Source organism: Ursus arctos, unplaced genomic scaffold, assembly GCF_023065955.2.
Source record: "Ursus arctos isolate Adak ecotype North America unplaced genomic scaffold, UrsArc2.0 scaffold_3, whole genome shotgun sequence".
In the NCBI taxonomy this organism is placed as follows: Eukaryota; Metazoa; Chordata; class Mammalia; order Carnivora; family Ursidae; genus Ursus; species Ursus arctos.
Window position 1 is genome coordinate 95,797,044 of NW_026622985.1, and position 21,725 is coordinate 95,818,768.

Sequence of the window (21,725 nt, forward strand, 5' to 3'; positions counted from 1 at the left end):
TCCTGGCAACGGTAGAAATGCAAAAAAGTCCAGCCAACTATGCAAGCAGGTTTCAAGCCTCGGCTTGTGTCCACGTGCTAACATCCCACCAGTGAAAGGAGTCTCAGGACCAAGCCCTGCATCAAGGGCAGGGAAATCTCTTCCACTTTTAATGGGAGCATCTGAAAAGTCTTGTGGCAAAGGGAACACACTGAATAAGCACAGAACTGGGGCCAACATCTTCATCCACCGTGGTCTGCCCTCTTGGTCGTAATTACTTCCATCTCTCCCGCATGTGTAATCTACTCAGCTTTATCCCAAGGCCCCCCAAACCTCATTCAGGCAAAGTCCAGGATCTTATGACCTACATTAGATCCAGGAGAGGCTTCTCTTAATCCAGAGACCTATAAACTTAAAAAACAAATTATCTACCACTCACACACCCAAAATCCATTGATGGTACAGGAACAGACTTAACTGCAGTAAACCATTTACATTCAAAGACGGGTTCCGATGGGAAGCACACAAGAGTCATAGAAGTTGACTCACAGAAATTGAAATGCTAGGCAGAAGTGGCCGTGCTCTTTTTTGCCTTTTGTTCCAGCCAGAGCCCCCTTCTGGATCCCAATGTCTGTATTTGCCAGCCTTTTTGCAATATTATTATCTAACAGACTACCCCAAAATTCAACATGATTTGGCTCTGGTTCTGCTAACTCGGGAGAGCTCCCTGTCCACTGTTCTGCATGACTCTGAGACGTCTTCTTTTTCCTTCCGGCTTCTCTGCAATTTTTGAAGAGATCATTGGAAAAATGTCCTTTCTGGTGGCTGGACATTCTTCCCAGCTCGCTTCCCCCTGTAGAATGCTGGAAGCCCAGGTCCTATTACTTTCCAGTCTTCGTGTCTTTTTGTTCAGGCTAGTGATGCTCTTGACAGTACCGCTCTCTCAAGCAACGTGTGGGTTTTCTATTTATTTGAATCCATGTGCCAAAGCCACGTGATCACAATTCTTTTTGACATATGCTCTCCCTCCAGCTCAATTATAATTATTTGGGCACATCCTTAGTCTTTCTGGGGATACTTTTGTCCAACTGAGACGATATACTTGGTACCAGTTCAAGTCTTCAGTGTTCTTAATAAAGTGCATTCCAACTATGAGGGCATTAAGCTTGATTTGGTTTGAGACTATGTCTTACCGGAAGGCTCTGGATTTAGTCTTTTTCCTAAAGTGATATCATAATAGCCTCACCTTTGTTTTGGAGAGAATGGTTTCATTTTTCTGACTATGCAATTCTGAACTATCTAGATTGCCTCTAAATTCTGACTGCAAACCAGTAAGTTCTCTTCTGAACTCAAAGCTTTTTTTTTTTTTTGTAGGACCTTACACAAGATAGCTCATGCATTCAATATTTTTCTTTGAAATATCCTACCCCCAACGTTACAAGTTCAAGTGTATTTTCTGCCTTCAAGGTTATCATGAGCTTCTGATTTCTCTGCCCTCAACAATAGTTTCCTATTTTTTCAGCTGATTGTTAACAGCTCCCTTGCCACCCATTGTTTCATTGGCAAGACATGCCACGTACTTTAGGCTTTTGTTATAGCAGGAGTCCCCTTCTGTATGTCGACTTTAGTATTTGCCAGCCTAATCCACAATAGTGTCGCAAAACAAGCCACTCCAAACCGGTGACACACAGCAATAAGCGTTTATTCTCATGCCCGTGGGTCAGAATATTGAACGTGAATCAATTGATCTAGGCTGGGCTTGGCTGGGTAAGTCCGCTTCAAGCTGCAGGTCCAGCCGGCTGTGGCTGCTCTCGGTGAGCCGAGCTGAGGGCCGGGCCCTGTGTGACCATGCTGGGGCCCAGGCTGAAGGGGCAGCAGCTCACAGGATAAACACATCTCACGGTAATAGCAGAAGCGCCAGAGGACAAACCCAATCTCGCAAGTTGATCTCAGGCCCCTGCCTGCATACACCTGCTAACATCCTGTTGGCCAAAACAAGTCACACGATGTGCCAGCTATCAATTTTTTGAATGTCGGGTCCAAATTCATGCCCCCATACCTGCCCTGCAATAACCGACAGGTTTCTAGAAGCGTTTCCCCTGTAATATGAACAGCTGTCAGTAGAGGGCGCTGGAGGGATGTTGTAGGAAAAAAGGGATTGTCTCCCTGATTTTTGCTACGTGTTGGTGGTGGTGGTTTTGTTTTTTGTTCTGTTTTTCCTCCTTCCCTTTGGTCTCTGCTGCGTGGTTGGTCAGAGGTGTCAGTGTGTGAGGACCCAACCAGGCACCCAGAGAACGAAGTCCCATGGCGACCTCGCAGCCCCAGCTCGGCGGGTGACCCACCCTGGGCGCTCCCAACTCCGCCCACGCACTGCGGGCGCCGGCCCGCCCGCTTGTCTCTGCCGCTCAGAGGTTTGGTCCCCGAGCCCTCCAGGTGCAGATGCTGCACGCTCCAGACCTCACACTTGCAAGTCGCTCTCCTGTGCCCAAGAAGTTTGCTTCCTGCTTGCAAGACTGTGACTAGGTCAGGTTGCGGCAACCTGGAGCGTGGACTGCAACCACATTTTCCCTAGGGTCTCGTCCCAGCTTTGGGGAGGGGTCCCCCTTCTAAATTTATCCTTCTTTGTGTCCCTGTCCCCCCAGGATAACATTAGAGTTTTCTTTGCATCTGTGTAGTTACTCTTTTGTTTGTTTGTACCGAATTCTTTTCCAGTGGTTTTTTTTTTATGTTAGTCACCATACAGTACATCCCTGGTTTTTGATGTAAAGTTCGATGATTCATTAGTTGCGTATAACACCCAGTGCACCATGCAATACGTGCCCTCCTTACTACCCATCACCAGCCTATCCCATTCCCCCACCCCCGTAGTTACTCTTTTTATAACACAATAATTCTTTTTATTAAACTTCCCACTTAAGTTACTGTGTGGGTTTTGTCTCCTGGTTGGTCCAGACTGATACCTACCGCCGAGCCCAGAGCAAGGGGGTGCAGAGTGCTCTCACCTCTGGGAGTGAAAAGTCGCAAGCAAGAGCCACAGAAACCTAGAGGTGAAGAATTGCAGCCAATGGGTCAATGCTGGGGGAGAAAAGGCACCTGAGACAAGGTCTGGGGAAAGCGGCGGGGAGGGCACGTTAAATGGATGGTGGTACTTGGGAAGTCATTCCTCCGCCTTCGGCAATAAAGCAAAGGTCCAGCAGGGGGCACCCGGATTTGAACCGGGGACCTCTTGATCTGCAGTCAAATGCTCTACCCCTGAGCTATACCCCCTTGCGCTGGGTTGGCTCCTCTTTACATTACTTCACCTGTGACGCCGCACCCAAGCATTCCACAGCGCCCCCTGAGTTCCATTCGTTGCTGGTAGGCCTATGAAATTAGCAGGTCTAGCACAAACGCACTAGAGACCACTCTGTGCCCATGGGGCCGCCTTCCCACTCCCCCAGAGACCCCTCGCTTGGCTAATAGGAGCTTTTCCGCTAGCCGCGCAAGAACTGCGGGAGGTACCAGGTTTCTGCGGGACCCCGCCCCCCCATCCTTCCTTCCTTACTTCCCTCCTCGCTGAGCTCCACCCGCTCCGCCCCGCCCTCCCCAGCCTCACCCTAGCTGGCTGTCTGTTTGCCTTCCCATTCTCCCCCCTTTCCCCGGCCCAGTGCCCTCCTGAGGCAGTCTCCTAGGGGCTTGGGTGAACCCAGGAGAGACAAAGCCGGAGAGGCAGTAGCGCCTGAATCCTTCCGGCAGCAAAGCGGAGGAAGCTAGGGCGCCGCATGAAGGCTGCTGTTTGGGGGCCCACAGCCCCGGCTCAAGGGTCCCTGCTATATGGTCAGAGATCTCTCTTTCCTCTGCCCCCCAGCAGGAGAGCCCAGGCCCTGAATGTGAACCCCCATCCCCTCCCTCCCGGCTCGCAGACCTTCGTGCATAGAGCACACACACCGTCCTTCCTACAAGGCATCAGGGCAGTAACCGAAGGGGACGCTATGTGGCCTCAGACACGGGTGAGATTCACTTTCCAGAGACCACAGAGGACACTGAGCTATGCAGTGGAAGATAGGGTAGAAGAGGGGAGATTCTTTTCTCATTCCTGTGCAGCTTACCAATAACATTCCTCTGTTACACGGGTAAGGTGGTTCACTTCAAAAACATAAGGTAAACTCAAAATCAGCATTCCGGTGAGAACAGAGAGCGCCCCGTCCGTGATGTTTCTCACATAATCGACCTGCTCCCGTGTTGCTGGCCGCTTGTCCAGCCTCTAAAACACCATCTTTTCATTAGGGGACGTAATTGGAATGTCGGGTGCCCTTCCCTGGCATGGCCAGGTTCCCCGGGTGAGGCGAAATCCATTTGGTGGAGCTGGTTCCTAGCCTCCATGCCAGAAGTTTTGACCTTTGTTTCTGAGTTCACTGTATTAGCGCCGAGTGCGTGCGCAGATCCCACTCTTTTCTTTTTTTTTTTTAAGATTTTATTTTTTTATTTATTTGAAGAGATAGGGATAGCCAGTGAGAGAGGGAACACAAGCAGGAGGAGAGGGAGAGGAAGAAGCAGGCTCCTAGTGGAGGAGCCTGATGTGGGGCTCGATCTGATGACACCGGGATCACGCCCTGAGCCGAAGGCAGACGCCCAAGGACTGTGCCACCCAGGCGCCCCTACTCTTTTCTGATTAGTGTCCTGTCTTTCACGCATGAGACAAGGATATTGTTCCTTTAACTGACATAGTAAGTCTGTAACCCACAGGATCAAACCCTACTTTCGGTTGGAGGCCTTTTCAGTTATTCAGGAGTAAGAGATAAGGCTCTGTGCACTTGGCGCTGCCGAGAATAGAGGATTTACATGTTTGAGCTTCATTTTCTTTCTCTGAGTTCCTGTGCCAAAAGAATCAGCCGCTCTACCATACAGTGCTTCCCGGTGCCCTGTGGTAACTTAGTGTATCAGGGCCTGGCCCTCCCTGGGCACTTGGCTCCAGGTGACCCAGGCAATAGTCAACTTCTCTGCTTTGTCACTGTGTGTCCGTGATGGCCAGGTTCCAATTCCTGAATACCTGGCCAGGTGGTCACTGCTTTTAGCCCCAACCCGACCAGATAACTGATGCCACGTTCCCCTCACTTCCTGCACCTGACTTCCAGTATCAGTTTTCACACTGGCAGCATTCTGTCTCAAAAATTGAAACTGATAATGGCTAATTGATGCAAACAAGGAAATGACTGGCACAAAGACAAAAATCTCAGACCACTCAAGGAAACCTAGCGATCTACACTCAGAAAACGGGCAGAATTAAAGGGCAGCCAGGGGGTCAGGATCCTTCACCCCCAAACAGCATCCTGGTTAGGGGGCTGGTGATGTCCCTGTTGCACACTGGCTGTAGCCCCCAGCCCCACTGCCAATGCCAGAGCTCCCCTGGAATAAATTCCAGACTCTTCCTGCCTGTGTGTCCCTCATTCCATATTCCAAGTCTCAATCACGTGCGTGTGGATGGCTAAGCTTAGGGCATTGCTGGGGTTGGTGGGAGGGCAGAGTCTGGTACTTTTGCCTTTGGTAGTGCGGGTAGGTCCTGGTTTCCACCAGTCATGGACAGCTGTGGATCCCCCTCCCCTCCACCACGGAAAGGAATTTCAAACATTGAGGGTGTCAGAAAGGTAGTTGCATATACCTACCGCAGATCTCATAAGTGAGACTAGATCAGTGCTGGAATAAGGAATGGGGGAAATTGTACAGCACTGCCACAGCCTGGGGAGCTTTTCTGGCAAAGGCTTGATCTGCTTCTTCTCTCTTCCCTCCTCCCCCTCCCCGCTTCCTTCTTCTTTTTCTTCTGCTTCTTCAATTCCAGCGTCGTTAACATCCAGCAGTATATTACTTTCAGGTGTACAGGGTGGTGCGCCAGCACTTCTGTATATTCCTCGGTGCTCATCAAGATAAGTGTACGCTTAATTCTTCTCTTCCCTACTTGCAGGAAGAGGCAGTTACCTGGAATGCCAGCAAGTCTGAATAAATATGGCAGCAGGTGCATACCACGGAATATTATTCAACCATAAAAAGAAATGAGCTATGAAGACACAAAAAGATATGGAGGGACCTTACGTGCCTATAGCTAAGTGAAAGAAGCCGATCTGGAAAGGCTACATACAGTGTGCTTCCAACTGGATGACATTCTGGGAAAGGCAAAACTTGGGACAGTATAAAGACCGGTGGTCGCCAGGGATTGGCAGGGGGAGGAGAGAAATGACTAGATATATCAGGCGGGATTTTTAGAACACTGGGGCTATCCCTATGATGCTAGTTAATTGTGGATACGTGACATTATGCATTTGTCAAAATCCATAAAACTGTAGGTGTCAGTTAATAATAATGTATCGATCGATATTCGCTCACCAGTTTTAACAAATGTACCAGACGAGTGCAAGATCTTAACCACAGGAAAACTGGGGGGTGGGGTAGGGTGAGGGGAGGGGTTAAATGAGAACTCTTTTGTGCTTTCTGCTCAGTTTTTCTGCCAACCTTAAACTGCTCTAAGAATAAAGTCTACAACATGCATGTTTTTAATGACAGCAGGTGGGCGCTCCCTGGATTACGCATCAGAGACCACGTGATCTGTGTTCAAAAGACCCGCCCGGGAGCCAGGGCGCCTTTCCCCCAGCTGCCCTATCCAGGACTCTAGCACAGCAAGTCGCCGACGTCTTCCGTGGGCTTGCCTGAGACCCGCGGGGTCTGCCACCGGGACGGACCGCTTTCTGACTAGGCCTTCTTCCGCACCTGGCAGCTTCTCGGGCCCCTGCCGAGGGCACCGGCTTTGAGAACCAAACACGTTTAGGCCAAGCTCCCTTTAGAATCAAACGTGCCTGTCAGATCGTCTAGTGAGCATCGGGGTGGAGGGGGTAGGAGGAAGGGTAGAGGTGTGCCTCGTTTTTACAATAAAAGTACTGCATCAGTCCCCGGGGCTGAAGTCCAGGGCACATGAGCACGAACAGCGCCCCCCTGCGGCTGAACCTATGAGTTCTCGCAGCGGCTGCTTCTGTGTGTGCCCCCATCCTCCTGTGGACTCAGGAGAGCTCACCAAACATATACTTTGGTCAGAGGGTCATGACAAAACGTCTGATTCTGGACAAGCAACGACTGGGAAAGAAAAACCAACAGGGGGCACCCGGATTTGAACCGGGGACCTCTTGATCTGCAGTCAAATGCTCTACCCCTGAGCTATACCCCCACACATACCATATGTTTTGAACTAGCATCTTTTCACTATGTTGCAATACCCGGGTGTCCAACGCTACACTAACTGCCATTCGTTCTCAGTGAGCCTCCAGAACCGCACCCCTCCGGCCATCAGCCTCCCCTACTAACTCCTCTACAGACTATATTTCAGGGGAATTATTTTTTTTTTTTCTTCTATGTGAAACCAGTTAACAGTCATCCATCTTGTCCCGTGGGTCTCTACCGTCTTTATTGCTTTGTTATAATCAGGAAAACGTTCTTATTTTAAAAAGTTGTATATTTAAGTGAAAATATATACATAAATAAAGTTAAATAGACCTAACAAACAGATCTATATTTTAGTAGGAACCCCCCCACACAGACATTTTCCCCCAAAGTAAAAAACTCAAACTGCAGCTCAGATCACCACTGCCCCAAATGTACTGTTTGCATTGTTTGTTGACATAAATATTCTCACATTAAACCCAGGATGGTCATAATTATTAAGGATTGTTTAAAATGCATATTTTCTAAATTATGTAATTCCTTCCTTTACTGTGCATGTTATTAAAAAAATTAAGTTGTAGTTGAGAATTATAATCCAAAGTATTAAGCACTGATATATACAACCTTTTAGCTGTGTAGACCTTGAACCGTGGCATTTTGAAATAAAAAAAAAATTGCTTTGGTGAGATGAAGAATAATAAAGTTGTCTTTATTGATATTTTATACTATTATAAAATAAATATTTTTTTACATATGAAGAAAAATAACCTCCAACCTAGAATTCTGAATCATGGAAACTAATATTTAAGCATGAGGACAAAAGAAGGACATTCCAGAAGAACAAGATCTGAAAGCATGTATTAGAGCAGAATCCCACTAAATCCACAGCCGACAGAGAATGGACATGAACCCTGGGAAGAAACAAGGACATGAAAAGCCCATGGATGATGGCCCCTCCAGTGGGACCGGCAGCCTCCTCCCGGAGCCAGAGCCTCAGACTTGACCTCCTCATTCAGAGATCTAATAGGCCCCTCAAACTGAACATGGGAGAGAATTATTAGTTCTCACCCCTAGCCAGCTCCCTTCCCACCCCGTGTTGCCCACCTAAGTGCTATGATTCTCCCAGCGACAAGGGCCAAACACTGGCCAGCCACTGTGGGGTCACCCCTTTTGTTTGCATCCAAAGCCTGCAGCAAGTCCTGTCGACTCTGCTGTGAGACATATTTGCATCTGAGCAGTTCTTGCGGTCATGACCTCTGGTCCAGGCCCACCTGACCCGTCACCACCCTCTCCTGGCAGGTCTCCCCCTGCCTCTTCCACCTACTTCTATTTCCACTGAGACAGCCCTTTCGGACAGGAGTCAGATGACGTTTCCCGCTCTGCTCAGTGGCTTCCTGCTCCCCCAAGAACAAAGTCCACGCTGCAGCCTACGGGACCTACAGGACCTGGCCCCAGCTGCTTCCTCCCCGAACTCCTTCCTTTTTGCCTCCAGCCACACTGGTCTTTGCTGTTCTTCCAAGGGCACTGCTCCAGAAACTCCCGGTGCGCCTTCTCTTTGCTCAGGGCTCTGCCCAGCATCAGCTCATCAGCAGGGCCTCCTGTGGTTCTGTCTAAACTGTATCCCATCATTTTTATCCCCTTGCTCTGTTTTTGTTTTCCTCACAGTTCCCATTACAACCTGCATTATAGTAAGATAGATCTTTGTTCATTATCTGTCTCACTACTCACGGCTTAAAAAAACAACTCGTAGCAAATTAAGAAGTAAGTTTCTGCGAAGGAAATGTCCAAAGACAAGAATGTTCGGATGTTTCCATATGTCCATGGTCTAACCTGGATACTTTCCTTTGTGGGGCCGAAGACACTTTCTCATCTCCTGTTTCATTTGTAGACGGGAATAATTTTACAACACCCTCGAGCCTGGTTTGCTGAGACAAACTAGGCTTTTGAACTCATACTGGGCTGCTCCAGACAGAACAGGTGCATCTCCCCCTTTACTCGCTTGAACAAGGGGTCCCCATATTGGGGAGGGGTATTAGTCTTCTTGGGTGTTAGTTTCCTAAATGGGAAAATGGAAGGAGGGCTAATTGACAGTTGGTCCCAGGCAGGCGGTGGGAGGAAAGCGAGCGGGACCTCAGGACACTATCTTTGGCGGAGTGAAGGCCCCAGTGTCCGGTGAATGTGCAGAAGAGGCAACGGTGGACAGGTGCCTTGGGTGTGGCTGCAGGTATGATAAGGGCCTGGTCACAGATGTGTGGAGGTCTAGAGCAGTGCTGCTCAAGGTATGGTCCCAGGTCAGCAACATCAGCATTACCTGAGAACTTGTCAGCACAAACCTTTAGGGTGGGGGCCCAGCCATCTTTGTTTTAACAAGACCTCCAGGTGATTCTGAGGCCCCCTAAAATTAAGAACCACTGACCTAGAGCAGAGATCAGAAGATGAGCAGTTTGACCCTGGTCTTTGGTTATAATCCCAGCTGATCCCAGAGGGTGCTCAAATTCCAAACCCATTCCTTTCTTGGGTGTTGCGGTACCCGAGTCTTCCTGCAGGTGGTGCAAGAGGAAGCCGAGCTAAACCTGTGGCAGGTGTTTCTCAAACTGGGTCTCCTGACTTTCCAAAAGGAGCTTGTTCCTTAGCCCAGATCATATCTGCATGTTTGACAAACTCCTGAGATGATTCGTAAGTACAAAAATCTGAGACTGGCCCAAGGGATGCAGTTCATGCACCGTGTCACATCCTGGGCTCCTCCATCAGCTTTCCCCTTGTGGTCTTTGAGCTGTGTGGCACACTCATGCTCTATGAAGCCTGCATTCTAGTCCCTTTGATGGCCTCAGGTCTGTATACATCTGTTCAGATGGCTCCTATTATGTGGCCTTTACATATTTTGACTGATGGAAGCTAGGGACAAGAGGAAGGTAAGAGAGTCATTGGTTCAGTAACAGGGTTCTAAACCCAAAGTCAGGAAGAGTGGATTCAGGTTCTCATCCCACCAGTAAAGGGCTTTGTGTGGTGAAAGACTAGTAATCTTGAATGTCTGTATTCAGATGCCCTCTGTGAATGGCATAGACTAGCGACTCTGAAGGCCCTTCCAGCTTTAAATGTTGGTGTCAGTGCTCTTCCAGAAAAAGCAGGGAGGCAGCTACAGGGAGGAGAACCGGTTGCTTGTTTTTCATCAGAGAGAGAAAATTGCAGTGAGGTAGGCTTGGCTGCTTCTAGGAGGTCCAGCCAATGTACGTTTATGACAAAAATTTATAGGGGTGTTGGGTGTGGCTGCACAGGTAAAAGGTATTACTTAGGCCCCCACCTACATCAGGGGGTATAGCTCAGGGGTAGAGCATTTGACTGCAGATCAAGAGGTCCCTGGTTCAAATCCAGGTGCCCCCTGCTGTCTCTCACTTTTGTTCACTGGAGCTGGTATTAAAGATTCTGCTCCTTTCCCTAATACTGAGCCTCAGGATATGGAGCATTTCCAAATCTGGTTAAAAAAAAAAAAAAAAAAAAGTCCGGGGCAGCTTAAAACCCTGGCGCTGAGCACCACAGCCCCAGAGTGATAGGTTCCTCCAACTGTGACTTCATAGTTCACTCACCATGGGTCTTGTTCTACGTAGGCTTAGGCTCCCTTTTTCTACACACTTTCACTGCTCCACATCAGTGGTATGCTGCTACATACTTAACAACCAGCTCTTGGGGGAAGGGCATTGCTGATTTTTAGTGTTTCCCAGTTTCATGGTGTAAATAATCTCACCGTGGTCAATTTCAAGCTACAAACAAGATCACTGAACATGGAATGGGGAAGATATGCTAACAAGTGACTCTCTGGTGCGAGCCAGCTCTAGCACAAACCGTCCCTAATCCATCTTCCCTAAAGAGGCATGGATGGGCTTTTTGACCCCTACTCTATCCTCTCAATGCTTACTGACATCAGAGCAGTGGCTGACATCCATCTGTTCATCCATGGACTCATCCATTCACTCAAGACATATTTGATTCCCACTTGATACCAGACACAGGAAAGACAGAGCTGAGCAAGAACTGTCTGCAGTGGGTAGAACAGTCAAACAAAGAAATGGTCATGGGAATGAGGACAGCTAGACAGAAGAGAGGGCTATTTTAAAATAAAAGGATTTCTGTTACTGGGAATATGTTAGACTAGATCATCTAAAACTCCTTCTACCTCAAAACACCCAGAAGTGAAACATAAAATAGGGTTTTAACAAACGGTATCAAACAAATACCCAATCACAGGTATAGCTGAGCTCGCATGACAATAAAGGATTATCTTGGGGGTGGGGCAGGGGAATGAACTGAAGTTTTGACCCCAAGAATGCCTGTGGTTATGGTGAGACAGCAGAGGTGTTGAGTTTTAACAGCCATGTGGATCCCGGAGATTAGGTCTAGACCTGAAACGCCCCTCCTGCCTGTAAAGTCAGACTCCCAGAGAGCCACACCATTAGTACAAGGGTGGGTTAGCAAAACATGAGCACGAGCAGACAAGGGGTCTTTCTCTTCTCAGTGGGGGAGGAGGCATCTCCCCTGAAAATTCATAACCAGAGATTTATCTTCATACTTGTTAGAACTTTGAATTTACGCTACCTGCATGGTTCAGAAATTCCCCATGCTAAAAGTTGACATAAAAAGTGTGCCTAGGCTAATAATGATTGTGGAGTACTCAGAAGAAATAGACACAAACTCTGAGGGCACAGCTGCAGGCCAGGCCACACAGAATTCCCACGGGTGACACCTGGCTTAAAATGGGTGCACAATTCAAAATAATAAAATCAACAAGGAATCAGCCAACCATGAGTGAAAACCATCAGACAAAATAAAGAATGTCAGATAGGAGAAATATACAGATACTATGAGGTAAGTGTGGTCAAAATTATTAAAGACATAGGAAATTGAATGTATGAGAATATATGACTTTCAAAAAGAGGAAAAAGACTCATCTAAAATGAAAAATACAATAACTGAAATTAATAGTATAATAGCAGATAGACAGAAAGAAGAGAGATTTGTGAACGAAATAGAATATGTCTTAAAAAACTACCAAGTATGAAGCATAAAGGTCTAAAAAAATGCAAAACAAAAAAGAGTGGCTAAGAGGGGTGCAGAGTAGAATAGAGTTCTGATAAATGTCAAATATGAATTCTACAAGTATAAACTATAATGATATAATAGCTGAGAGATTTCCAGACTAGTACAAAGACCTCAGATTAGGAATGAGTTCCCAAAAAACCCCCAAACACACCTAGGCACACTGCAGTGCTTTCATGGTACCATAGTGCCATACAAAGGGATGATCTTAAAAGCAGCCAAACAGAAAAGACAAATCACGGACAGAGGAATAATAATTAGAATGACAGCAGACTGCTCAACGGAAGCAATGATGGGTAGAAGACGATGGAATAAAGTATTCTGAGTGAAAAGTAACACGTTAGAATTCTCTACTCAGTTCAACTATCATTCAGAAGTGACAGAAATATATTGAAAGCATTTACTTCTAAGATATCCTTGCTGAAGCAGCTTTTAAAACTTGTAATTCCAAAAGGAGAACACTGAACTCAGAAGGAAGGAGAAAGAGACAAGAGAAAATATGGTGAACAAAAATACTAGTGAGCATACTGGTGAATCTAAAAAGCACTGATTAGGGGCGCCTGGGTGGCACAGCGGTTAAGCGTCTGCCTTCGGCTCAGGGCGTGATCCCGGCGTTCTGGGATCGAGCCCCACATCAGGCTCCTCCGCTATGAGCCTGCTTCTTCCTCTCCCACTCCCCCTGCTTGTGTTCCCTCTCTCGCTGGCTGTCTCTCTCTCTGTCAAATAAATAAATAAAATCTTTAAAAAAAATAAAAAATAAAAAGCACTGATGATACAAGACAAAAAAATGAGTTGGGGAAGGCTTAAAAATAAGACTTAACCAAAGAGAACAATTACACAGAAGACAAGGGCAATGACGTGATTGAACTAAGACATTAAAGTTCTTCTTTTGTGTGTGGAAGGAGGGTGGCAATACTAATTATTGTTAGACTATATCAGATCAGACGTGTGTGTAAAATGTGTAAAAATTTAAAGAGTAACCCCTAAAACTATAGAAAAGGAAGACTAAATAATTTTCAAATTAGGAGAAAAAGGTGAATCAAGGTGAATTCGTCAAAGATGAAAAAAGAAAAAGGGATCGATCCAATAGAAGAATGGAAAGAAAGGCATAGAAAAAATAAAAATAGATAGAAAGCACGAAAGAGATGGTAGGAATGAAGAAAAATATATTACTAATCACAATAAATGCAAATGGCCTATTTGCCAGTTGAGATAGAGATCGTCACACAGGATTCAACAACAAACTCTAGCTGTATGCTTTTATAAAACACATTCCTGAAACATAAATATACAGGAAGTTTGAAAGTGAAAGGATGGGAAAAGATATATCAAACGAATATTAACCAAAATAAAGTTAGTTTCAGTATATCGATATCGATATAACAAAATGAATTATAGATTAAAAGTATTATCAGGGCAAAGAGTGTTCTTCATAATAATAAAACGACCTTTCCCAGGAAAATACAATTCTATACTTGTATACACAGTGTCAAAATATATAAAGCAAAAATTGTCAGAAATACAGGGAGAAATTGACAAATGCAATAGGTTTTAATACATCGTTCTTAGTAACCGATACATCAAAAGGCAAAAAGTGATAAGATGGAGAGGACACAAATAACACAATCAATAACCTTGATTTGATAGACCTAACTGATCCCTACAACCAACATTAGAAGATATACGCTCTTTCAAAGCAAACATGGAACGGTTTCAAAGATTTATTACATACTTGATTACAAAGCAAGTCTCAGCAAATCCTTAACATAAAGCAACATCATACACTATATTCTCTCAGTATGAGGTAAAACTCAATAACAAAAAGATAACTTTCAAAAGGACCCATACATTTTGAAACTAAATAGTACTTTTGAATAACCTCACGGATAGAAAAAGAAATAATGAAAACTAAAAAATATTTTTAAATTGCAGCCATTTTCACATGGAGGTGTGGACAGCACCATTTGTCTTTAAGAGAAAGCTAGCCAATTTGGGAAAACTATAGCTGGCTAATTCACCAAAAGCTAATTCACAGAATGGCCAGGTAGTTAAAAGCCAAAGATGATGAAAATTAAACCACTGAATATCGATTTGCTGCAAACCCATCTGAATTATTAAGCTTTTTAAAAAAATCTGTTTCATCTGCACTCCTGCCTTTGTCCCTGTCCAGAACTGCCAAATAAACACTTGGAATGGAATTTAGGACAGTTCTCCACAATCATCTTGCCATGCAGATACAGAGGCAGGGGGGATGCAGGAATGCGGTCAGAGGTACAAATAAAACTTTGGGGGTAGAGGGATAGGAAGGTTTCTCAATTACTGGGAGAATTGGCCATTCAGCAAATTGAGTTTTGACAAACTGGTCATTCAGCAAATTGGATGTTGGTGAATTAATTTTAACAACAGCTGACCCAGAGTCTACAAATGGGGTCCAAGCCTGATCAGGTAGGGGGAGGTTGAGTCAAAGAGGTGCCAAGACTCTGTACATGCTACATTAAACATGTGTCTGGGGTGGAGATATTACTTTTTTCTAAATTAAGGGATTTTAAAGTTTAGGGATCCTGAACTGAGAGCCAGTGTGGGGGGGGCACTGGGAGAAGGGCCACGCTAGCTAGTGGGAGGAAGTCTACCTCAGCAAGAATGTGGGTCACACAGCACAGGCAAGGGGCTTACCACAAGGCTCTATGGCCTTTAGGGATCCTGAGATCAGGTGATGAGCTTGGAGCTTTCCTTTTTCCATGCCCTGAAACGCTTGCGATATCTTTAAATCCTCCTACAGCTGGCTACACAGACACACACAGCTGCTGTGTCAGCGATTCTTTAGGTCTGAACGAGGGGGCTTGGCCCGGGTATAGATCTGGGCAGTGACTGAGAGTGGTCTCCCCCCACGCCTTTCCTTGGAGGCCAGGCCAAGGATGTCAACACTGTACCCCAGAGTTCTGGGAGGTGACCAGCGGCAAGGCCAGCGGAGACCCATCGCAGGCCAGAGCTGCTTCAGGGACCAACACTGGGACTGCTGGGCGAGAAATTATCTTTCCCCAAATATTCCAGAGGAAGAGACCCTACGGGGTAGGGAAGCGGGCTCCCCAGGCAGCGGGCTCCACGGACGGCGGGCATCTCCCCCTCGCTGGACTCCTGCTTCTGTCTCAAAGAGCCAGTTTGGCTCCACACGGCCACCTTCCCTGAGCCGTTCTAACAGGGGGTGGTTCTCCAAAGCCGGAATGAGGCTCCCAGTCCTCAGCCGGGATCCGCCCCCCACCCCCAGCCCACCGCGTCCAGACCAGGAGAATGGTGGGGCCCACGCTTCATTCACTCATCACACATTTGTGAGGGCCTCCTACGTTCCAGGAGCTTCTGGGGTCACCTAAATCAACTAAATAGACCAGCAACTGGTCACACGAGATGTGAGCCGGCTCGATGCCGGTGAGGGAGGGAGCGGGGTAGCAGATCTGAGGGTGCGCGGGGGTCTGGCAGCCACTCAGACCCACCCCCGACCGCGGCCAGCGCAGTCTGGCCTGCAGCCCCCTCCCCACCCCGGAGGCCGCTCCCCTCCCACCCCACACCTCCCCGCGGCCTCGGAAACGGTCGGTTTACGGGATGTGACCTCTGGGAGAGGCGGGTCCCGTTTCAGTCCGAGCATCTCCACCTGGCACAGAGGATGAGCTCAGTAAACGCTGGATGAACAGATGATGGATGGATGATGACGGATGGATGCGTACCTCGGAAAAACACATCCGCAAGCTGGCCACCAGGCGGGACCCGGCGCCGAGTCCCTCCCGGCAGCTTCCTGGGGTCTTGAGCGAAGCAGGTGGGGAGGGGGCTTCAAGGAGGCGGCCCCGGCTCCGCCCCCGGCCCGCGCCGCGGTGCCCTCTGGGACGTGTAGTTCGCGCCTGCGCCCAGCGGGCCGCCGAGGCCGGGGGTCTCCGGGCGGAAGCCGGACCACCCCTCTTGGAAGGTGGGGGGGCGCCTGGAGGCCCGAGCGTGCTCAGCCTCTCCTTTCTCCCACTGCCCGCGACCCCAGCTCCGCTTTCTCCCGCGCTGACCTCGGTCGCCGCTGTCGCCGAGGGTCGCGGCACAGTCTGCGGCCGGGGAGCGGGCGCCGCGGGCCGCGCCGGAAGCTGAGAGCGGAGGCTGAGTCCCGGGATGGCTCGTCAGGTGAGGCGAACTGGGAGGACAGACGGACCGACGGAAGCCTCGGCCGGTCAGCCAGGCGCGGCGTGGTGCGGTGTCGTGGTAGGGGGGCAAAGACCCAGGGATCCTCCAACTTTGGTATCGGGCTGTGCTCGGCCGGGCGGGCCTGGTGCGCAGGATTTCGTGCGGAGAAGTCGAGGCCCTCGGACGACCCCCGGTCTCCTCCCCAGTCCTCGTCTCCCAGTACCCTGTACGTGGAGCCTGTCTCTACCTTTGGAAACTCGTTCCTTTGGGTTACGCATCTCCCTCCCTCGGCGCGGCTTCTTTTAATTATTTAACCTGGGAATCGTGGGCATGAAGGCCTCAGAGGAATGAGTAAATCTGATGTTTTTATTCTTGGTAGGATCCTGGACCCTTGTTGGAGGGGGCATGAAACAAGGTCCCAGGTTTTATCCACCTGGTAGGGTGTGTAGATTTTAGAGCTGGAGGAAGAGCCCCATCTGCCACAGCCTGGGCCGTTCTGGCGAGTGTGCGGGGTTTGGGAAGACGCCAGGAAAATATGATGATACCAATGGGGAGTTGTCGCAGTTCCTGTGGGTGGGCGCCGGGAGCCAGTTCTGTAATTTTCGTGGCCATGAACTCGGGCCAACCTCAGCCAATTGTAGACTCCATGGTTTGGAGGTGGGTGGGTAGTGGGATGGCTGGATCTAGCCTCCCAGATCCAGAACCTCCAGTCATTCATGGCCGGCAAGCTCTTGGGAGAAGCCGGGAAAAGTGGGTGTTGTGGGAGCAGGGGCCGCCTTCCTTGCAGCTCTGGCCGTGCAGTGAAGCAGCCTAAGGACACCCTTGCTCAGGTACCCTCTGGCCCTGTGCTAGGCTCTCCTCGGGGTGCAGTTTCCTGTTCTCCAAAATGAGGGGTTTGGACCACCAATCTTTCAGGTCTGCTGATCCAGAAGGATGAGTCCTCACCCTGTGTAGCTTCATGGAGTGACTTTGGGGGCGGTAGATAACAGATGGATAGTTATAGGGAACACCTCTTGTCCTTCGGCCCATTGTGGCTCCTAAAAGCCCAGGGATGTGTGAGCACACCCCATAAGTGGGGAGCAGCAGGGTGCAGGGTCCAAACTGGGAACCCAAGCCTGGCATGCTGGGAGAATGGGTCTAGGCTGGGAAGGACTGCGGAAAGGTGGACGGATCCTGTGGGCACCCAAGCTGTGGTTTTCATGCTGGGCTAGTGACAGGGTAGAAGGAGTGTTTTAGTAAGACCAGCATGGCAGCAGTGAGCTAGGCGGCTGTGCAGTTAAAACAGTCCTGGGTCAAGAGGGGCCTGGGTGGCTCAGTCGTTAAGTGTCTGCCTTCAAGCAGGGGCTTGGGGCAGAGGGAGATGAAGAAGCAGACTCCCCGCTGAGCAAGGAGCCTGACATCCACATGACATCGAAGTCGCAGGGCTCCATCCCAGGACCCTGGGATCCTGACCTGAGCCAAAGGCAGATGCTTAACTGACTGAGCCACCCAGGTGCCCCTGTGTCCAGGACTTCTTAAATGCCAGATTGGGCCACTGATTGGACCAGCTGCTGGGAATGTGGTGAGCCACCCATTACTGAAGGCATTCAAGGAGAAATTGAAGAGACATCCCATTTTGGGTGGAAATCGGCATTAAATGATCACTGCTCCTTAAAGGTCTAGGCAGTTGTCTGATTTCTGGTTCACAAACACACAACGTTTGAGAGCTGGCTCCTGGGAAGAAGGAGGGCTGGGTCTGTTTTCAGGGGTCTGTTCCCCAGCATACTTTCATTCCCAGCAGGGCTGGGCAGGGCTCCAGCCTATGACTGGGCTGCAGTGCTCCCCTGCCCTGGGGCTCTAAACTGAGAAACTCTGGAAAACGTAGATTTCTGGTCTTACTGCTGGTTTAGTAAATCGAGGCAGGGAAATCAGCCCTAATAATTAAAAGGAGCCTGAAGTAAATCGTTTGAACCTAAAAGTGCTTTTGTTTTTTCAGTCATTATGTTGTAAAAAGCTTCTGGTGGGAGAAGCTGAGGAGAGAGTATTTTTCACTCAATTTGCTAAACAGAGAACTTGTCTGCTGACATCTGGGGATAAACTGCCTCCCCTCCCCCAACTGTCGCGTGGCTCCCCTGGGGCCTTACGCCCATGTTCCCTTCCCCATCCAGAGCAATGCCATTTGGACTCTGCCACTCAGCAGTGTCTATGGGAACATTTCTTTGTACCCAACATCTGCCACTACAAACCTTACTGGGTAATAATAATTTTGAAAAATAGATGTTTGATGCTTGTTTTCTTAAGGTTTACCAAGATCATTGGTTATTATAGTCACAATTAAGCACAGCAGAAAAGGCATCCAGATCTCAGCTCAGAGGTCCCAGTCCTAGACTTGGCACTGTAGTTGTCTACCAGCTCAGCTCGCTGCTTCCCCGCTTGGCACTGTGGAACCCTCACCTGTCACGTGGGCTAACAGTGTCTGACCAGCCACCTGCAGAGATCCGTTTTGTGAATTGGTGAGCTCTGAAATGCTCCGAAACGAAGGATCCCACTTCTGATGTCTGGGTGCCTTGAGAATAAAGCCTGCGCGGGACGCAGCTCACTTAGCGTCCAGCAGAGTGCCTGTAACATGTGAGTGTTCGGGTGAGAGGGGACAGGGAGAGGAGAGGGAGCCCATGTGGGCCGAGTGTCTCGGGTGCCTGTGCACGCACACGATAGCACGTGTCGGGAAACCTGGCCACATGCCCGTGATCTCCGGCTGTCGCCATCAGGGGGGAGATGCTCAGGCCGGCTGTAGTTCACATGACCTGCGTTCCATAGAGAGGGCACGGGGAGAGGGTCAGCAGGTAGACCCTACTGTTGGCTCTGTTGTATCTGTCCAAAATCGGGGAAGAAATGGGCATGGCTCTTTGAGAGGATGTCTGAGCGTGTTCCTGAAAGGGAGCAAGCGTACTTGGGCTAGAGGGTTGGAGATACTTCCAGAGGGTCTGCTGGCTGGCTGAGAGAACTTGAGAACTCGGGACCAAAGGCAGGTAGGCCGTGGAGAGGCTGCTTCCAGCCGGGGATGTGGACCGGGTCTGGACCAGTTGAGCGGAAGAGTGGAGGGCAGTTGCTGTGACCGTATGGTGTCAGCTGTCAGAGGGTGACAGGTAAAGTGGGGGGCAGATGCCACTGGTGACCATGGCGAGAGTTGGCAGCAGTGATGGTTTTTAAAGTCACTGACTTGAGTTGATGAAACAAGGCAGTAGATTAACTTCTTTGCTTTATTAGCAGTGTTTTCATTTTATTCGATCATTTTTCTTACAAATAGTTTAGCATCTGTTTTACATCAGAAGGACCCTTCCCATAATTTACATTCTGTTTGCTAAATTTGCATGAAGTTAATTTTTGCTGTAATTTTAGATGCATGCCTATCAGGTGCTGGTAATCTTCTAAGGTCTGATGGCCATTTTAAAGCCCACTTAGTGATGATTTTTAAAGAATTTAGGACAGAATGTTTCTTGTATCTTACAAAGCAGGGGATGCTGTCCAAGGATGATTCCAGGTCTCTTCGGAGCCCTTCCCTGCAGAGCAGGCCGCAGCGTACCAGGCTGCAAGCCCACAGGGGTGCAGAGTGGAGAGGTGCAGGAGGGGGCCAGGATGGGGGAGTGGGGACGGGGACAAGGAGGCCTGGAGGATGGCCTGGAAGGGCTCCTGCAGAGCATAGTGCCCACGTGCCGCACGGGCTTGGTGGTAAGTGCTCTGGGTCACGGCCGTGGGGATCACCGTGAGACCAGGAAAGTGAGGGCAGACTGAGCCCAGCACAGGCCTGGAGTCCGGCAGAGCAGCTGGGCCAGAGGGTCCGTAGAAGCACTGCGGCCGTAGGATTTGGGGTGTGAAGATCAAGGGCCACCAGTGAGCACAGGTCTATTGGCTGCTGTTCTCTGTTCCCAGTCGCACGGTCATCTGTCTGTCCTGGTACGGGAGGGTCTGCCTCCTCTAGACGTGCCAGGCTGTTTGAGGTGTTCTCTCTCGCTGTCCTTGGGCGGAGCCGCGTAAACACTCTGACTGTTGGTTCCTGACTGTTGGGTCATCCGCATTACAAAGTACGGAGTGTTTTGATCTTTGTCGTACTTACTGTCCGTTTTATCTGTGATCTTGTTTTAGTGCCCTAGTGATAGGACCTCACGTCCTTGCACGTTCGAGGCGAGTTTGCTTATTAACTCCAGTGACTCTCTCCCATGGTGAATTTAGGGCCGGCTGGGCTCCCCAGCCTGGAGCTGGCCTTTTCTCAGGCCCAGACTGAGGGCCACAGACTGGGGGGACCACGGACGGGGAGGGCTTCTGTGGGGCGCTGTCACAAAGTACCATGGACTGGCACAGACTGGCAGGCTTCCCTGGCAAGTGGGTCCTCTCGTGGTGCTGGAGGTGAGGGAACCACAACCAGTGCAGGGGCGGGGGGGGAAGGCTCTGGGGCAGGACCCTCCCCCTCTCCTCCAGTCTCCGGTGGTCCCACGTGTTCTTGGCTTATGGCTGCATCACTTCCTTCTCTGCCTCCATTGTCACAGGCCTTCTCCGCCCCGTGTGACTGTGTCTCTCCTCTTCTTATGAGGACACCGGCCATACTGGGTTAAGGGCCCCGCTAGGCCAGTCTGACCTCACCCTAACTACATCTGCAAGGACACCATTTCCAAATAGGGCCCTGTTCATGGGGGACTAGGGTAGGGACTTCAGCATACCTTCTTGTGGACACAGTCCAAACCCCATCACTGTCTGGTGAGCAGATTCCCGCCACTCCTTCACCTGCGCCCACGTGTCAGGCCCCCGCCACACTCTCACTGCTCCCCACTCCCTGGTGTACCCCTGGATACACGGCGAGGATGGCAGCGCTGGGAGGGAACCGCCAACTCCCCGGAGATTGTGCCCGCAGGTGTCCGTGGCCTTCCAGGACCTGGCAGTGAGGTTCTCGGAGGAGGAGTGGCAGCTGCTGGCGGAGGGGCAGAGGGCGCTCTACCGGGACGTGATGCGGGAGAACTACGATACGCTGCGCTCCCTGGGTAAGGAGCCTGCCCCAGCCCCGTGGGAAACGGAAGGGAGGCGGGATCCAGGACCAGGCAGGTCCTGAGTCACCCTGAGCCCGCCAGGCCTGAGTCTTATCTACAAAACGAACAGCGTTTGGTGGTGTTCTGAGCACCTCAGGCTGAGCCGAGGGCCTCACAGATCTTTTATACCGTTATTGTTTCCCTAGTCTGCACCAGGGTTCTGGGTAAGATTTGGTCGGGGCACCCCAGCACGGGCAGAACACTGAGCAGCCTGGTTTCTGAGCATCCGGCGGCCCCGCAGTTCTCGGGATTTGGGTGATC

The 21,725-nt window shown here is 49.6% G+C and overlaps 3 non-coding genes across 3 annotated transcripts; 1 reads left to right on the forward strand and 2 right to left on the reverse strand.

Moving 5' to 3' along the window:
* Positions 1-3,174: 3,174 nt before the first annotated feature.
* TRNAC-GCA (transfer RNA cysteine (anticodon GCA)) lies at positions 3,175-3,246 on the reverse strand. The gene has a single exon. It is a non-coding gene; the product is annotated as a tRNA-Cys (tRNA).
* Positions 3,247-7,096: 3,850 nt separating this feature from the next.
* TRNAC-GCA (transfer RNA cysteine (anticodon GCA)) lies at positions 7,097-7,168 on the reverse strand. The gene has a single exon. It is a non-coding gene; the product is annotated as a tRNA-Cys (tRNA).
* Positions 7,169-10,470: 3,302 nt separating this feature from the next.
* Positions 10,471-10,542, forward strand: TRNAC-GCA (transfer RNA cysteine (anticodon GCA)). Its single transcript has one exon. It is a non-coding gene; the product is annotated as a tRNA-Cys (tRNA).
* The last annotated feature ends 11,183 nt before the right edge of the window (positions 10,543-21,725 follow it).